At 45.3% G+C, this 16,951-nt stretch overlaps 1 protein-coding gene across 14 annotated transcripts in view; it reads left to right on the top strand.

Annotated features, from left to right (window-relative positions):
- Arms (Ankyrin repeat-rich membrane spanning) overlaps positions 1-16,951 on the top strand; it is a 640,646-nt gene that overhangs the window by 519,530 nt on the left and 104,165 nt on the right. The window contains exon 1 of one of the 14 annotated variants that reach the window (XM_071694086.1): positions 11,756-12,181. The exons of 12 other annotated variants lie outside the window; for them this stretch is intronic. The gene's annotated coding sequence lies outside the window, so the exon portion shown is untranslated. Of the gene's footprint in view, positions 1-11,755; positions 12,182-16,951 lie in introns of those variants that run through there. One more of the 14 variants, XM_071694100.1, reaches the window with a different exon arrangement.

Below are 16,951 nucleotides of genomic sequence, written 5' to 3'. Positions count from 1 at the left end.
GGCGTTGGCCATTGCTATGAGGCTTGCACTCGGGAGCATCATCATCTCCCTGACGACGTTGGGGCGTCGGTACGGCGGGGCACAGCATCTCTCTTCCCCCCCCCCCCAGAGACGTGTCGTCCATTGACGGCGCTCCTTTGGGGGGGGGGGGGGGGGGTAGTAGCGACAGGCTCCATTAACTCGGCCATCTCGTCTCGTAATCCTCGGCATGCAGGTTGAGCAGAGTCATAATCCTCCGTCGTTGCGTAACCGCGCGGTTCTTATTCGTGAATGGGGATCGTGACGTAACGTTCTCTCGTCACATCCAGATGGATGTGTAACTTTTTCGTATACGGTTAATTGTTATGAGTCGAGTATGCTCACTTCCATGCTGTAACGTGTGTGTAATATATTTTACAAAGCTAGGAAATATATATATATATATATATATATATATATATATATGAATAAAGTGCATATGAACGCGCACCTTTTTAGAATATACAAACCTCCAACAGCCAGGATCGAACCCGGGAACCCTGTGCCACAGGGGTCCCGGGTTCGATCCTGGCTGTTGGAGGTTTGTATGTTCTATAATATATATATATATATATATATATATTATATATGTATATATGTATATATGTATATATGTATATATGTATATATATATATATATATATATATATATATATATATATATATATATATATATATATATATCCTGATAACAACGAGGAAGAATTAAACATGGTGAGTCAGGTGCACTTTCCTGTAATTACATCGTCGGAGGAGATACACAAATAACGAACGGAAGACAAATCTGACCCGACTGTATAATTACCCAGAAGTGCGCCTGACGTACCGTGTTTTATTTTTCCTCGTGGTTACTAGCAGATGATGGATCACATGCATTACTGTCACCTACTGCAATATATATATATATATATATATATATATATATATATATATATATATATTCCTATGAGTCCACTTGGGAAATGAAACACGAAAAGTTCCCAAGTGCACTTTCGTGTAATAATCACATCATCAGGGGAGACACAAGAGAGAAATATAACAATCAGTTGATATACATCGAAGAGACGAAGCTAGGACGCCATCTGGTATACATGTGATTGTCCAAAACATGTGATTATTACACGAAAGTGCACTTGGGAACTTTTCGTGTTTCATTTTCCCCGTGGACTCATAGGAATATCTTGATCACGCGCAAAATTGTGATCCTTTCCAATATATATATATATATATATATATATATATATATATATAGTGCGATAGAGAGAGAGAGAGAGAGAGAGAGAGAGAGAGAGAGAGAGAGAGAGAGAGAGAGAGAGAGAGAGAGAGAGAGAGAGAGTTACCCAGGCATCTGTAGATGCACAGACCCGATGGTCCGGGCGAGGTGCCCTTTTATATATATATATATATATATATATATATATATATATATATATATATATATATATATAAAATGTATATATCACACTAGTCCGTGATGAAGGTGACATCTCACTTCAGTAGGAGTTCATATGAGTTTATGTAACATGTAGTTTCTCCATGGTCGTGGCACAACATGTTCCACGGAGACGGGCCGCCCCGTCATCAGGTGCCAGTAATTCATAAAAGAAATTTTTTGAAATTCCACCATCACCACCAGAAATATACCGTCTCCACTCTGCCATTCTAGACAACATCGGTTTGTGGATGCCCGTGACTATATGTATATGTATATATGTAAGTAAATGTGTATCTTCCCCGGATGATAAGTTCGTGGGAATGTCTTGTCTGTACGGCCTCTTGTTGCAAGTAAAGACGGTGGACGCCAAGCTGAGCTCGCGCGCGCGCGCGCGTGCGATAGAGAGAGAGAGAGAGAGAGAGAGAGAGAGAGAGAGAGAGAGAGAGAGAGAGAGAGAGAGAGAGAGAGTTACCCAGGCATCTGTAGATGCACAGACCCGATGGTCCGGGCGAGGTGGTGTGGCCTTAACATTCCTGAAGGAAGGAGAGAGAGAGAGAGAGAGAGAGAGAGAGAGAGAGAGAGAGAGAGTCGTGTCTAACCAGACCAACAGGGATTTGTATGGACGATTAATTAAGTGTGTGTGTATGTATATAAGTGGCCCTGCAAGAGGGACGGCCGTAGAAGACAGGACGAGAGCAGTTTTTTTTTTCTTTATTACCCCCTCCTCCTCCTCCTCCTCGTCGTCTGTAGATAAGTAGGTCGTCAGTCCCTCAGGTATGGCGGATGTCAGGCTCTGCCAGCGTTTACTGTAACCCGGTATCTTCCCTCACATCTTCCTCATGCAGGCGCTTGTGTGCCCCTTGTATGTGAGGTAGGTGGTGGTACGAGAGGATGAACACGTTCGTTCATTATAATACCATGTGGTATGTGAAGGTCGGTGGTAGAAAGTGGTTATAGCGAGGGTATTATTATTATAATTATTACGGGATGTATTTCTATGAAGTCCCTGATGCGCGAGAGAATCTTTTGTGGTTGGCTTGGAATCGAAGGTCCTGCGATCGTATCCCTGGCGGAGAGGGTGGGAAGGTGCGACCGTATCACCCTCCACTGCCCCGGGTGAGATGGAAAGTGCGGCAGGTATCACCCACTAACGCCTAAGGGCGTCTGGCGACTGCACGCACCTCCTCCCTGTGGCGGTGTTGGTGGCAGTGGTGGTTGGCGCCTTTGGCGAGCCTGGCGCCGCCCCCGGGGGCCTGTCTGGCACACATCTCAGTGTTGATGCAACTGTAGTGGCGCGAGCACCTCCTCCCCTGACGCTGGTGCCATTCAGTGCCTCCCCGTCCCTCTCTCTCTCACTCTCTCCCTTTCACTCCTCACCACACACACACCCCCACACCTGAAGCCTCCTCATGGTGTGGATGTGGAGAGGGCGTGAACGTGGAGTGTGGTACCTTTCCCAGAAGTTACCTCTGGTGGCTGGGTGTGTGTGTAGGGGCTGGCTCCTCTCAAGACCCACCATGCCCGCAGGAGGAGAAACAGGTTACTCGACCATCGAAAGCGCCTTGTCCTTCACCCAGTGTGGCCCGCCCCTCACTTCCCGGGCGGTGGTTCGAGCCCAGCTTTTGGTTTGATGATGGCTTATCTGCCTGTGTGTTATAGTGCTTTGCCATCCACGTCCCGTCGTGACCTTCCTACCATCTGTGAATGCCCCGCAGGTGGCGTCAGTCGGGCCAGCTGTGACACGTGTATGAGCAGCTGGACTTGTGGTAACCCGTGAGCCAGCCACAGCCAGACCCCGACTGATCCCTGCATCTTGTATGTCTGGCGTCTATGGGTCGCGATGTAGGTCATCTGACCTCAGCACTTCTGGTCTTGATATTATCCAGTTTACGTATTATTATTATTATTATTATCATTATTATTATTATTATTATTATTATTATTATTATTATTATTATTGTTATTGTTATTATTTATGATTAATTATTATTATTATCATTATTATTATTATTATTATTATTATTATTATTGTTATTATTGTTATTAATATTATTTTTATTATTATTATTGTCATTTATTATTATTATTATTATTATTATTATTATTATTATTATTATTATTATTATTATTATTATTATTATTATTATTATCATCATCATCATCATTGTAGGGCTTTTTCGGTCATACATAATTATGTTTTCTAGAAACGAAAAGTCGTCCTTTTTTTTCTCTTTTTTTATACTTTTCAGACACATGATGCGTACGACCTGGTTTTAGTCAAATGGTTTTTATCCTCATCTCAACCTGATGTTTATATGGTTTTTTTTTAACCTCATGTTTCCACAGTAGTGGAGGACACGTCATGGGGTTGTGTGCTCCTGTTTGTGTTGTTGTTGTCTGGTTTATGTGTGTGTGTGTGTGTGTGTGTGTGTGTGTGTGTGAGTGTGCCTGGAGTTGGCTTGCATGGTGTGTATGCTGGATATGTTAACGTCCGATTGAGTGGTGCATTAATTGATGGGCATCATGTTCACCACAACCTGTCGCTGTCGCACGGACGGAGGAGGCATGACACATTGCCTGGCGCTGTAACAGGGTTGGTACCGAGGGGAGGGAGGAGGTGAGAGGAGTGGTGCAGTGATACCGTACCAGGGCTTGTACCGGCGAGGGAGGGGGGGAGGGTCAAATGGTACAGTACCAGGGCTTGTACCGTCGAGGGAGGGAGAGGGTCAGATGGTACAGTACCAGGGCTTGTACGAGGGAGGGAGGGGGGGTCAAATGGTACAGTACCAGGGCTTGTACCGTCGAGGGAGGGAGGGGGTCAGATGATACAGTACCAGGGCTTGTACGGTCAAGGGAGGGGGAGGGTCAGATGGTACAGTACCAGGGCTTGTACCGTCGAGGGAGGGAGAGGGTCAGATGGTACAGTACCAGGGCTTGTACGGTCAAGGGAGGGGGTCAGATGGTACAGTACCAGGGCTTGTACCGTCGAGGAAGAGTGAGGGTCAGATGGTACAGTACCAGAGCTTGTACCGTCGAGGAAGAGTGAGGGTCAGATGGTACAGTACCAGGGCTTGTACCGTCGAGGAAGAGTGAGGGTCAGATGGTACAGTACCAGGGCTTGTACCGTAAGGTTGAGAGGGAGGATCAGTGATATTGTACCATGAATTGTACCGTCACAGGATGGGATCCGTGGCACTCTACCACAACCTGTACCATAGATGGCCCGCTTGATTTCCTTCCTTAACTCGCTCTCCCGAGTTTACACACACACACACACACACACACACACACACACACACACACACACACACACACACACATACACACACACACGTCCAGGTTTCCGTCTTCAGCGTGTGGTTCGCCCTCCTCCCGTCGGGAAATTAGCCATATCTTACGTGTTATCCGCGGCGGTTCACCGTTCCATTAAGACCTTCCTCCCCGCCACCTCTCCTGCCCACTCCCTCTCCCTCCTCCGTGTCGCCTCGCTGTTGCCGCCTGCCCTTATCGTGCGTCGGGAGGCACGGCCTCCTGGCGAGGGCGGCCCGCCGCTAGCCACTCACCCACCCTCTCTCCGCCTCTCGATCGGAGGTCAGAGTAACTGATCATCATATTCTCTCTCTCTCTCTCTCTCTCTCTCTCTCTCTCTCTCTCTCTCTCTCTCTCTCTCTCTCTCTCTCTCTCTCTCTCTCTCTCTCTCTCTCTCTCACTCTACCAAGTCGTTTATTCCACACTTCAGTCTCTTCCTCCTCTTCCCCCCCCGCCCACACACACACACACACACACTTCCTCTTCTCCCCTACACACATCTAGTCCTTCTCCCCACATTCACCCCGAGAGACCACTGTGGCGTCCCTTCGTCTCTTGAGTGTAAAAAGTAGGGTGATGCTTCCTCGCCAGCAGCGCTTGCTTGATGGACGTCCCACTAAACTCGTCACGACTCGTCATACATCCTCATGCGTCATGGGTAGTAGGGGTCGGGGAGGGGGAGGAGTAATTCGCCATACATTGCCTTCCTGGTGAAAGAAACCTGAGACGAGAAGTTGATCTAATGAGATCGTAACATATTGACAATTAGCGTTATGTGTGTGTGTGTGTGTGTGTGTGTGTGTGTGTTCAGCAGACAACTTCAGGACCTATATATATATATAAAGCCTCACGAAGCCCTGGTCTCCTTCAAAATAAACCTGAGAACTGCTCGGTGCTCGTATCACAGTCTATTTAGAGGTCGTATTATCATCGGTGCCTGCCTGCCTGCCTGCTGGGGGAAGGCTGAGAGAGAGAGAGAGAGAGAGAGAGAGAGAGAGAGAGAGAGAGAGAGAGAGAGAGAGAGAGAAGAGAGAGAGAGAGAGAGAGAGAGAGAGAGAGAGAGAGAGAGAGAGAGAGAGAGAGAGAGAGGCTCAGCCGAGAGGACTTGACCTGGCGAGGGTTCGGCGGAGGAGGAAGTCTTGCGTCTGGCAGATAAGGATTATCCGTAGGAGGCAGATAAGGAGTGTTTACAGGCCAAGGGCATCGTCTTAGCCGCCGCTGCCTCTGCTGTAGATAACACAGTTTATCTCCAGTGTGTCTAGCCACCAGGCATGGTTGTTGTGAGGCCTCTCCTGTGCGTAATAACGTACGTAACATATGTGTATAGAGGCAGCTCACTACACACCAGTCAGTCGGGCCCGCATGGGTTCGAATCCTGGGCGCGGCGGCAGAGTAGCCTTATACCCAACCCAGGTGTTCATCCTCTCCTCTCTCTCTCGCGGCTGGTCGATGAAATGGGTACCTGGTGTGTGTGTGTGTGTGTGTGTGTGTGTGTGTGTGTGTGTGTGTGTGTACATACACAGGAGCAAAGACGGAACATATATACGAGGTTAAGAGACGGGGCAACACGAGTATCAAACTCTCTCCCCGTAATGCATAAATCGTAATCACACACACACACACACACACACACACACACACACACACACACACACACACACACACACACACACGAAAGTGAAACCCACGAATCCAGTTTTCGAAGGTATACTGCCCAGAGCCCACCCCGAGCAGTACGTCTGTGATGTTGTGTTTGGCTTATGACGTGGTCAGTAATTAGCTGCCTCACCGACCGTGTCCAGTTCCCAGAGACAAGAAAAAACTTGACGCGGGAATTGTGAAGAAAAAAAGAATAGATTTATTATGTGTGAGAATATTTTTTTTTCCTTTTAACAGAGCCATTTTATTTGCCATCTGTGGCAGATTCCAGCCAATAGATTTTTTCTGAAGGCGCCTGAGAAGTACTGATAGGTCAGTTATCTATTAGCGAGTGATAGATATTATCTCGCCCCACGAAGGCCAGTGCGAGGGTCATCCCATGGGAAAAGGCATTGGGCCACAACTCTGTCGCTGAAGCAGCCACTGGGCCACAACTCTGTCGCTGAAGCAGCCACTGGGCCACAACTCTGTCGCTGAAGCAGCCACTGGGCCACAACTCTGTCGCTGAAGCAGCCACTGGGCCACAACTCTGCCACTGAAAGTTGTAGGCCACATCTCTCCCACCAGAGGAGCGAGGCTACATCCCTTGCCGTGTCTTGTGATGTGGACGTCAGTTTAAGGTTGTTGGTGTTCCTGTGCGCCAGATGGAGAACGCTGTGACCGTATCTTAACACAAGTCTGCCGAGGAGAGAGGTGGTGGGGGTGAGGACAGGCTCTTGGGGTCGCAGGTTGGGGATAGCGAACGTGTAGATCGTGGACTGCTCTGTGGCGAAAGTTGAGAGAGGAAAATGGCTTCACGACTTTGGCGTAAACGTTTCGGTCGTGCACCTGGGTAATGATGCACGCTCGGGTCGTGAACGTTTGAGGAGAAACTTTTTGAATGTTTAGGTTGGGAACGTTTTCAATGGAAATGTTTCAAGATTTTGTGATGATATGATGTGACAAGCTTTCCCTTCGCTCTTTCTGTTCGTACAATTCATCTGTTCTGCCTTACTGTTGTAGCTAATACAGTATAGTTTCTTCTTCTTCTTCTTCTTCTTCTTCTTCTTCTTCTTCTTCTTCTTCTTCTTCATAAATGATTTTTCCCCCAATTTTGCGAGACAGCGTCAGGAACAGAAGAATGATGGCATCATTTGCAGACTAACACACTTTCAATCTCTCGCTGTCATGTATGATATATATATCTATATATCTTAGATAAAGGTGTACAGTGAGCGGAATTACATATATATATATATATATATATATATATATATATATATATATATATATATATATATATATATATATATATATATATATATATTTCTCCAGCGCAGGTGGATGGACGAAAAAAATGTTGGTATTTGAAGTTAGTGAAACATTTATTGATTCTCTAAGAGAACAGAATTACAGTATTAGATTTACGAGGTTTTGTACGAATATCAGTAATGATAATTTCATTGAGCACGACAGTGCGATCAATAAGCACGACAGTGTGACCACTGAACACGACAGTGCGATCATTGAGCACGACAGTGCGATCATTGAGCACGACAGTGCGATTATTGAGCACGACAGTGCGATCATTGAGCACGACAGTGCGATCATTGAGCACGACAGTGCGATCATTGAGCACGACAGTGCGATCATTGAGCACGACAGTGCGATTATTGAGCACGACAGTGCGATCATTGAGCACGACAGTGCGATTATTGAGCACGACAGTGCGATCATTGAGCACGACAGTGCGATTATTGAGCACGACAGTGCGATCATTAAGCACGACAGTGCGACCATTGAGCACGACAGTGCGACCATTAAGCACGACAATACGATCATTGAGCACGACAGTGCGACCATTGACCACGACGTCGTGCTCAAAAGATTCAATACGAACAGTAAAGTCACGAATAAATAATCACAGAAAATAATATGAGAAAAGGATTCCCTCATATGCACTTGCTCGACCACCCGCTTCAGAAGGAATATGTAAAGTGACGCGAGACTATAATAACTGAAGCATTAAAACCACGTATGGTATCTAGTGAGATAATAGAACATGTGTTTGTTGAGTATCATGTGATAGATACGTTGTAGGAAACCACCCCCAGCCGAGTCATTGATCAATTCCGTTGTCAGTGAAGATCAGCTTTGGATCAGAAGCAGTTCAGTGATGCCAGTACCATTGATCGTCGCTGGAGCGCGGGTAGATGGTACCTGTATTGGTCCAGGCGAGAGGAGGAGAGAGACGTCTTGCGGCGTCAGGAGTGGAAAGTGTGTATGGGTACGTGGTAGAGGAGGGTGTGGACGCTGGTGGTGAGTGAGTGTGAGAGTGAGTGTGAGAGTGAGTGAGTGAGTGAGTGAGTGAGTGAGTGAGTGAGTGAGTGAGTGTGAGAGTGAGTGAGTGAGTGTGAGAGTGAGTGAGTGAGTGAGTGAGTGAGTGTGAGACTGAGTGAGTGAGTGAGTGAGTGAGTGTGAGAGTGAGTGAGTGAGTGTGAGAGTGAGTGAGTGAGTGTGAGAGTGAGTGAGTGAGTGAGTGAGTGTGAGAGTGAGTGAGTGTGAGGTGGTAGGTTGGTTGTCCGGCCTCCTGATTGGCGAGTGGTCATTTCTCTCTCTCTCTCTCTCTCTCTCTCTCTCTCTCTCTCTCTCTCTCTCTCTCTCTCTCTCTCTCTCTCTCTCTCTCTCTCATCCTTTTTTTTTTCAATTTTTTTCTTCTTGTTCCGTAATTTTGAATTTGTTAAGGATTGGTTACGATGAGTGTCATGGTATGAATTATATTGATGAATATAATTATACCATCGGTAACAGTTGCAGTTATGTATTATTATTATTATTATTATTATTATTATTATTATTATTATTATTATTATTATTACTGTTGTTATTACTATTGTTATTATTAATATTATTATTATTATTATTATTATTATTATTATTATTATTATTATTATTACTATTGTTATTACTATTGTTATTATTATTTATTATTCTTCATTATTATTATTATTATTATTATTATTATTATTATTATTATTATTATTCATTATTATTATTATTATTGTTATTTTTATTATTATTATTATTCATTATCATTATTATTATTCATTATTATTATTATTTATTGTTATTATTATTATTATTATTATTATTATTATTATTATTATTATTATTATTATTATTATTATTATTATTATTATTATTATTATTATTATCATTATTATTATTATATGATTTATCGCCTCTGCAGAGTGGGTTTCCTGCGCCTCATGATTGATGTGTTGATGTGTAGTGTCATGACGGTCCCGTTAAAACTCATTCATAAGTTAAGATTGATCGAGCAGTTAGTTAGGTGTCCAGATGCCTGGCGGGACTAATCCACCTCGCTGTCGCGGCCACGGTTGGGGGTGAGCGTGGGGGGGGGGGGAACGTCACTTGAGACCACGATTGATGGGCGGCCCTTATGTGACGCGCCTCTCTCGCGCCGTCACACGCATGTATATTTGGCCAGTGTCCACCGTGTTTGTATGTTTAGTCTCTGGTATGTATATAGCACCTGGGAGGGTGTGGATGAATCATCGGGCGGCGTCTGAGATACAGAGGGGCTGTGTGTGTGTGTGTGTGTGTGTGTGTGTGTGTGTGTGTGTGTAGCTAGGGCCCGGGTTCGGCCATCAGTAGGTGGTCTTTGGTATGGTGCCTGGGTCTCGTGGTCTTCTCTCGCCTTTGGGAAACCAGAACTGCATATCAGCTGTATAGCTTTCGCATCTCGCTGTTTTATATTCGTATTTTTTTCTCCTCCTCCTCCTCCTTCTTCTTCTTCTTCTTTTCGTCTTCTTCTTCTTCACCTTCTTCTTCTTCTTCTTCTTCTTCTTCTTCTTCTTCTTCTTCTTCTTCTTCTTCTTCTTCGTCTTCTTCTTCACCTTCTTCTTCTTCTTCTTCTTCTTCTTCTTCTTCTTCTTCTTCTTCTTCACCTTCTCCTTCTTCTTCTTCTTCACCTTCTCCTTCTTCTTCTTCTTCACCTTCTCCTTCTTCTTCTTCTTCACCTTCTCCTTCTTCTTCTTCTTCTTCTTCTTCTTCTTCTTCTTCTTCTTTTCGTCTTCTTCTTCTTCACCTTCTTCTTCTTCTTCTTCTTCTTCTTCTTCTTCTTCTTCTTCTTCTTCTTCACCTTCTTCTTCTTCTTCTCCTTCTTCTTCTTCACCTTCTTCTTCTTCTTCACCTTCTTCTTCTTCTTCTTCTTCTTCTTCTTCTTCTTCTTCTTCTTCTTCAACTTCTCCTTCTTCTTCTTCTTCTTCTTCTTCTTCTTCTTCTTCTTCTTCCTTTTCTTCACCTTCTTCTTCTTCACCTTCTTCTTCTTCTTCTTCTTCTTCTTCTTCTTCTTCTTCATCTTCTTCTTCTTCTTCTTCTTCACCTTCTTCTTCTTCTTCTTCTTCTTCTTCTTCTTCTTCTTCTTCTTCTTTTCGTCTTCTTCTTCTTCACCTTCTTCTTCTTCACCTTCTTCTTCTTCTTCTTCTTCTTCTTCTTCTTCTTCTTCTTCTTCTTCTCCTTCTTCTTCTTCTTCTCCTTCTTCTTCTTCTTCACCTTCTTCTTCTTCTTCTTCTTCACCTTCTTCTTCTTCTTCTTCTTCTTCCTTTTCTTCACCTTCTTCTTCTTCACCTTCTTCACCTTCTTCTTCTTCTTCTTCTTCTTCTTCTTCTTCTTCTTCTTCTTCTTCTTCTTCTTCTTCACCTTCACCTTCTCCTTCTTCTTCTTCTTCCTTTTCTTCCATTTATCTTATTTTGAGGGAGATTATAATTTACGTCTGCTATAGAGAGAGAGAAAAAAAAGGGAGTTAGTGACAACATTATGAACTGCCTGAGGGAGAGGAAGACTATGGTTTGACGAGGTCTGAGCGTCTGCAAGGTGGCCTGTGGCTTCTGGTCCCAAACACGGTCGAGAAATAAAGCCGCGCCACACCTGGCTTCTGTATATTATCAGTTGACTGACATATTTTACAGTGTTTACAGGAGCTGCAGTAAGAGAACTCTCGTGTGCCTCTGTGTGTGTGTGTGTGTGTGTGTGTGTGTGTGTGTGTGTGTGTGTGTGTGTGTAAAGCTGTTTTATAAACAGGTGAGGTAACCATTGGCGACATGTGTAAGGAGGCACGGCATCGTACCTGATCGCAAGTCTGAGAATAGACCTTTTATTTGTGGGTCGTGAGTTGGATGTGGGTCCTTGATCAGTCGCAGCCATTATATGGCTAGACCCCCCTCCCCCCCTCCTCCTCCTCCCCCCCCAACTCCTCCCCCACCTCCTCCTGGCATCATCCTCCCCCACCACCACTCTCCTCCATCCCTGGCCAGCCTCTTGAGTGCCCAGTGCCCTCCCAACCGCCGTGTTTCCACTGCCATGCTCCGCCGCGGGACCAAAGTGTTGTCGTCACAGGAACGTGGTGTCGTTTCAGGACCATAGTGCCGTCACAGGACCACAGTATCCTCGTCACATAGTGCCGTCACAGTACCATAGTGTCGTCACAGAACCATAGTGTCGTCACAAGACCATAGTGTCGCCACAGAACCATAGTGCCGTCACAGTACCATAGTGTCGTCACAGGACCATAGTGCCGTCACAGGACCATAGTGTCGTCACAGGACCATAGTGTCGTCACAGGACCATAGTGTCGTCACAGGAACATAGTGCCGTCGCAGGACCATAGTGCCACACGACCGTAGTGCCACACGACCATAGTGCCAAAGGGGAACTTGACAAGAGCCATGGATAATCCAGCGACCTTCCCAGAGATGTGTAAGTCATGGGCACCAGGGTTAGGCCTGTGTGTGAGAGCTTATAGGCGCCCACGGAACTAATCCACTAACATGGGGCAAGGACGCCCCCAGACGTGTTGGGTCAAGGGTAATACATGGGTCATCATCTCTCCAGCCACCACTGTGTCTATGTCTAAGAGATAGATCGTGTGTCTGAGGACTTATCGTTGGGAAGACTTGCCAGCCAGATGGAGAGGTGGAATGGTGGTTTAAGTACGGGAAATGATATGAAACAGGTCACTGATGAGATGAGTGAAGTATGGTTGATAATTGAGAATAAATGAGGTAGGGAGGGAAGAGTGAGGTTAGTGAGTAGAGGGGTGTGAGTGGGAGGCTAGACAGCAGTGAGTTGTGAGGTAGGAGCAGTGTAGGTGGGGGAGAGGGAATAAAGTATGAGGGATGAGGGACGAGGAGTGAGCGGTGAGGGCGAGGTGTGAGTGGTGAGGGAAGGGGTGCGAGTAATGTGGAGCGAGGGAGGATATGTGAGTGATGTGTGGTAACGGAGGCGGGTGTGTGCTTAGAGCAGTGAGTGGGTTGGTGTCAGTGTAGGAGACGAGGGGCGTCGTCGGCTCGTCCACATCTGGCGAACATTACACCCAGCGATGATGCTTTACACACACACACACACACACACACACACACACACACACACACACACACACACACACACACCGGTCTACTCTGGATTAAGGTTATGATTCATGTATATATATATATATATATGTGTGTGTGTGTGTGTGTGAAATGAGTATGCTAATTTATATGTGTTGATAATACAGTCCTACGTTTAGCATAGGCTAATGACAAAGTCATACATTTAACATACTGAGAAAGACGTTATGTTAATCGACCTTTCATTTCGAAGGAAGGTATTCAAAAGGGACATTTAGTATGATATATTTTAGAATTGGGGTGGCCAATCAGGAGTATCTGTATCTTAAGTAAGGTCGTCTTAAAATAAAGCTGAAGGCAGTGGATTATGCAAGAGGGAACCTTAGCGCCGTGTTCTTAAGGGCGATAAGCCCTCAGGTTCTGAAAGGGAGTGTCCGCCGTGTGGTCTTGCGGCGGGGGAAATGAGCGCTCAGCTGTGACAGGAAGAAGTGATGGTTAAGCCCTTTGTGTCAACAGTTGTATATTGTTATGGCTGGATGGCGAGGTGTGTGTGTGTGTGTGTGTGTGTGTGTGTGTGTGTGTGTGTGTGTGTGTTGTTGTTGTTGTTGTTGTTGTTTGGTTGCCCGTTCGGCGAGAGAGAGTGAGTGAGAGTATTTGCTTTCGACGATATTTCTGCCTATGGCAGGGCTAGCGCGTAGAGCTCACCGCAGGAAAGCCCCCGAGATTGTATAAATATATATATATATATATATATATATATATATATATATATATATATATATATATATGTGTGTGTGTGTGTGTGAGTGTGTGTGGACTGAAAGCCAGGAGTAAAGACGTCTAGCTTCCTGGGCCAAAGGAGTGGCACTCGAAAGCCACTGAAGTGCCGGCTCACCCCACAGCCGTCACTGACCCTCGAAAAAGAGAGGGGGGGGGTAGAGTGGGTGGGTGTTTGTTTGTTTGTTTGTAAGTATCTGTTTGTGTGGTTACGGAGGAGGAGGGGAGACCTGCGCACATTTTTTTTTCTCTTTTTTTTTTTCCAGCCTCGCACCTCTGCCTGACGCACGTTTCACATCTCCCAGAACCATCACTCACAAGTCACACCCACCTTTTCCCTCCAGCACGTCCCCCACCGCGTCAACCATACTCGCCCTCGCTGAAGAAAAATGTGACCTTGCTCCTCATTTACCCTGACACACTTTCCTTTCCCCACACACACACACACACACACACACACACACACCTCTCCCAGGTGGCTATTGCTAGGTCACGACTGGAGGGGGTCCAGTCTTGATGGATTGATCACTAGAGTCGCCTCGCTCCCTGCCTCTGACCGTCGCGCGCGCGCGCGCGTGTGTGTGTGTGTGTGTGTGTGTGTGGGTGTGATTATGGGCTGATACAACCGGCTTTATTGTACACTCAACCGAAGAACTGGGGTCTTGATTTGTAGTCTCTCCCTCTCTGGTGGGTCCTCGATTATTCTCTCTCTCTCTCTCTCTCTCTCTCTCTCTCTCTCTCTCTCTCTCTCTCTCTCTCTCTCTCTCTCTCTCTCTCTCTCTCTCTAGCCACACAGCGCTGTGGGTTTCTCATGTGTGGTGAGCAGTAATTCTGTATTCCTAAGTCCTCTATGTAAGTTTTAAGTTGCCCCACAATTGTCCCAGTCCTCCTCCGCCAGTGTGTTCCCTAGTGACTTTATCTCCTCCATTGGTTGACCGTGTATTCCCTCCATGAACCTGACCACCTTTGTCTTCATTACCTCCAGGTATATCCTGCTCGCCTTAATTACCTCCTCCGGGTATCTCGCTAGTCTTAATTACCTCCTCCAGGTATCTCGCTCGTCTTAATTACCTCCTCCAGGTATCCTGCTCGCTCTAATTATCTCCCCTGTTATCCTGCTCGCCTTAATTATCTCCTCCAGGTATCCTGCTCGCTCTAATTGTCTCCCCTGGTATCCTGCTCTCCTTAATTACCTCCTCCAGGTATCTTGCTCGCCTTAATTACCTCCTCCAGGTATCCTCCTCGCCTTAATTACCTCCTCCAGGTATCCTGCTCGCCTTAATTACCTCCTTCAGGTATTCTGCTTGCCTTAATTACCTCCTCCAGGTATTCTGCTCGCCTTAATTACTTCCTAAAGTAATCCTGCTCGCCTTAATTACCTCTTACAGGTATCCTGCTCGTCTTGATTACTTCCTTTAGGTATCTCGCTCGTCTCAATTACCTCCTCCTGGTATCGTGCTCGCCTTAATTACCTGCTGCAGTAATCCTGCTCGACTTAATTACCTCCTACAGGTATCCTGCTTGCCTTAATTACCCCCTCCAGGTATCCTGCTCGCCTTAATTACCTCCTCCACGTATCCTGCTCGCCTTAATTACCCCCTCCAGGTATCCCGCTTTACCCCATCAGCCTCAGAGGAGGTATCTCTCTGGTCTCGTTCGTCGCGTGTGTTGTGTCATTACCCACACACTCATACCTCCTCCTCCCCAGCCTACTACCCTCCAGGCCTTGGCGGGGGTGTGTGGGGTAGGTTGGGGGAGGATGTCATTGCATGAGTTGCTCTCCATTGGCTTGGGTCAGTCGTCGTCCGCTGTACTCCCTTGCCTGCCTGACCTTGCACCTCCTCTTGCATTGTCATCCTCTCTCTCTCTCTCTCTCTCTCTCTCTCTCTCTCTCTCTCTCTCTCTCTCTCTCTCTCTCTCTCTCTCTCTCTCTCAAAACTTTGATGGTTAGTTTTTCCTTTTCTTTCTTTTCATGCGAATATGCGGTCCTTGTACTAGACCAAACGAACTCTTAGTGTTTTGGGATAAACTTGCTTAGAAGATAAGGATGAACCAGTTCAGTACCCAGAATCCTAGAATAAACCAGTGTAACACTCAGAATCCTAGAATAAACCAGTGTAACACTCAGAATCCTGGAATAAACCAGTGTAACACTGAGAATCCTAGAATAAACCAGTGTAACACTCAGAATCCTAGAATAAACCAGTGTAACACTCAGAATCGTAGAATAAACCAGTATAACGCTCAGAATTCTAGAATAAACCAGTGTAACACTCAGAATCCTGGAATAAACCAGTGTAACACTCAGAATCTTAGAATAAACCAGTGTAACACTGAGAATCCTAGAATAAACCAGTGTAACTGAGAATCCTAGAATAAACCAGTGTAACACTCAGAATCGTAGAATAAACCAGTGTAACACTCAGAATCCTGGAATAAACCAGTGTAACACTCAGAATCCTAGAATAAACCAGTGTAACACTGAGAATCCTAGAATAAACCAGTGTAACACTGAGAATCCTAGATAAACCAGTGTAACACTCAGAATCCTAGAATAAACCAGTGTAACACTCAGAATCGTAGAATAAACCAGTATAACGTTCAGAATCCTAGAATAAACCAGTGTAACACTCAGAATCCTAGAATAAACCAGTGTAACACTCAGAATCCTAGAATAAACCAGTGTAACACTCAGAATCGTAGAATAAACCAGTGTAACACTCAGAATCCTAGAATAAACCAGTGTAACACTCAGAATCCTAGAATAAACCAGTGTAACACTCAGAATCCTAGAATAAACCAGTGTAACACTCAGAATCCTAGAATAAACCAGTGTAACACTCAGAATCCTAGAATAAACCAGTATAACACTCAGAATCCTAGAATAAACCAGTGTAACACTCAGAATCCTAGAATAAACCAGTGTAACACTCAGAATCCTAGAATAAACCAGTGTAACACTCAGAATCCTAGAATAAACCAGTGTAACACTCAGAATCCTAGAATAAACCAGTGTAACACTCAGAATCCTAGAATAAACCAGTGTAACACTCAGAATCGTAGAATAAACCAGTATAACGCTCAGAATCCTAGAATAAACCAGTGTAACACTCAGAATCCTAGAATAAACCAGTGTAACACTCAGAATCCTAGAATAAACCAGTGTAACACTCAGAATCCTAGAATAAACCAGTGTAACACTCAGAATCCTAGAATAAACCAGTGTAACACTCAGAATCCTAGAATAAACCAGTGTAACACTCAGAATCCTAGAATAAACCAGTGTAACACTCAGAATCCTAGAATAAACCAGTGTAACACTCAGGATCCTAGAATAAACCAGTGTAACACTCAGAATCCT

Source organism: Panulirus ornatus, chromosome 56 (genome assembly GCF_036320965.1).
Source record: "Panulirus ornatus isolate Po-2019 chromosome 56, ASM3632096v1, whole genome shotgun sequence".
NCBI lineage: Eukaryota > Metazoa > Arthropoda > Malacostraca > Decapoda > Palinuridae > Panulirus > Panulirus ornatus.
The sequence above is the reverse complement of the archived record's forward strand: the minus strand, read 5'-3'. Positions and strand labels throughout refer to the sequence as shown.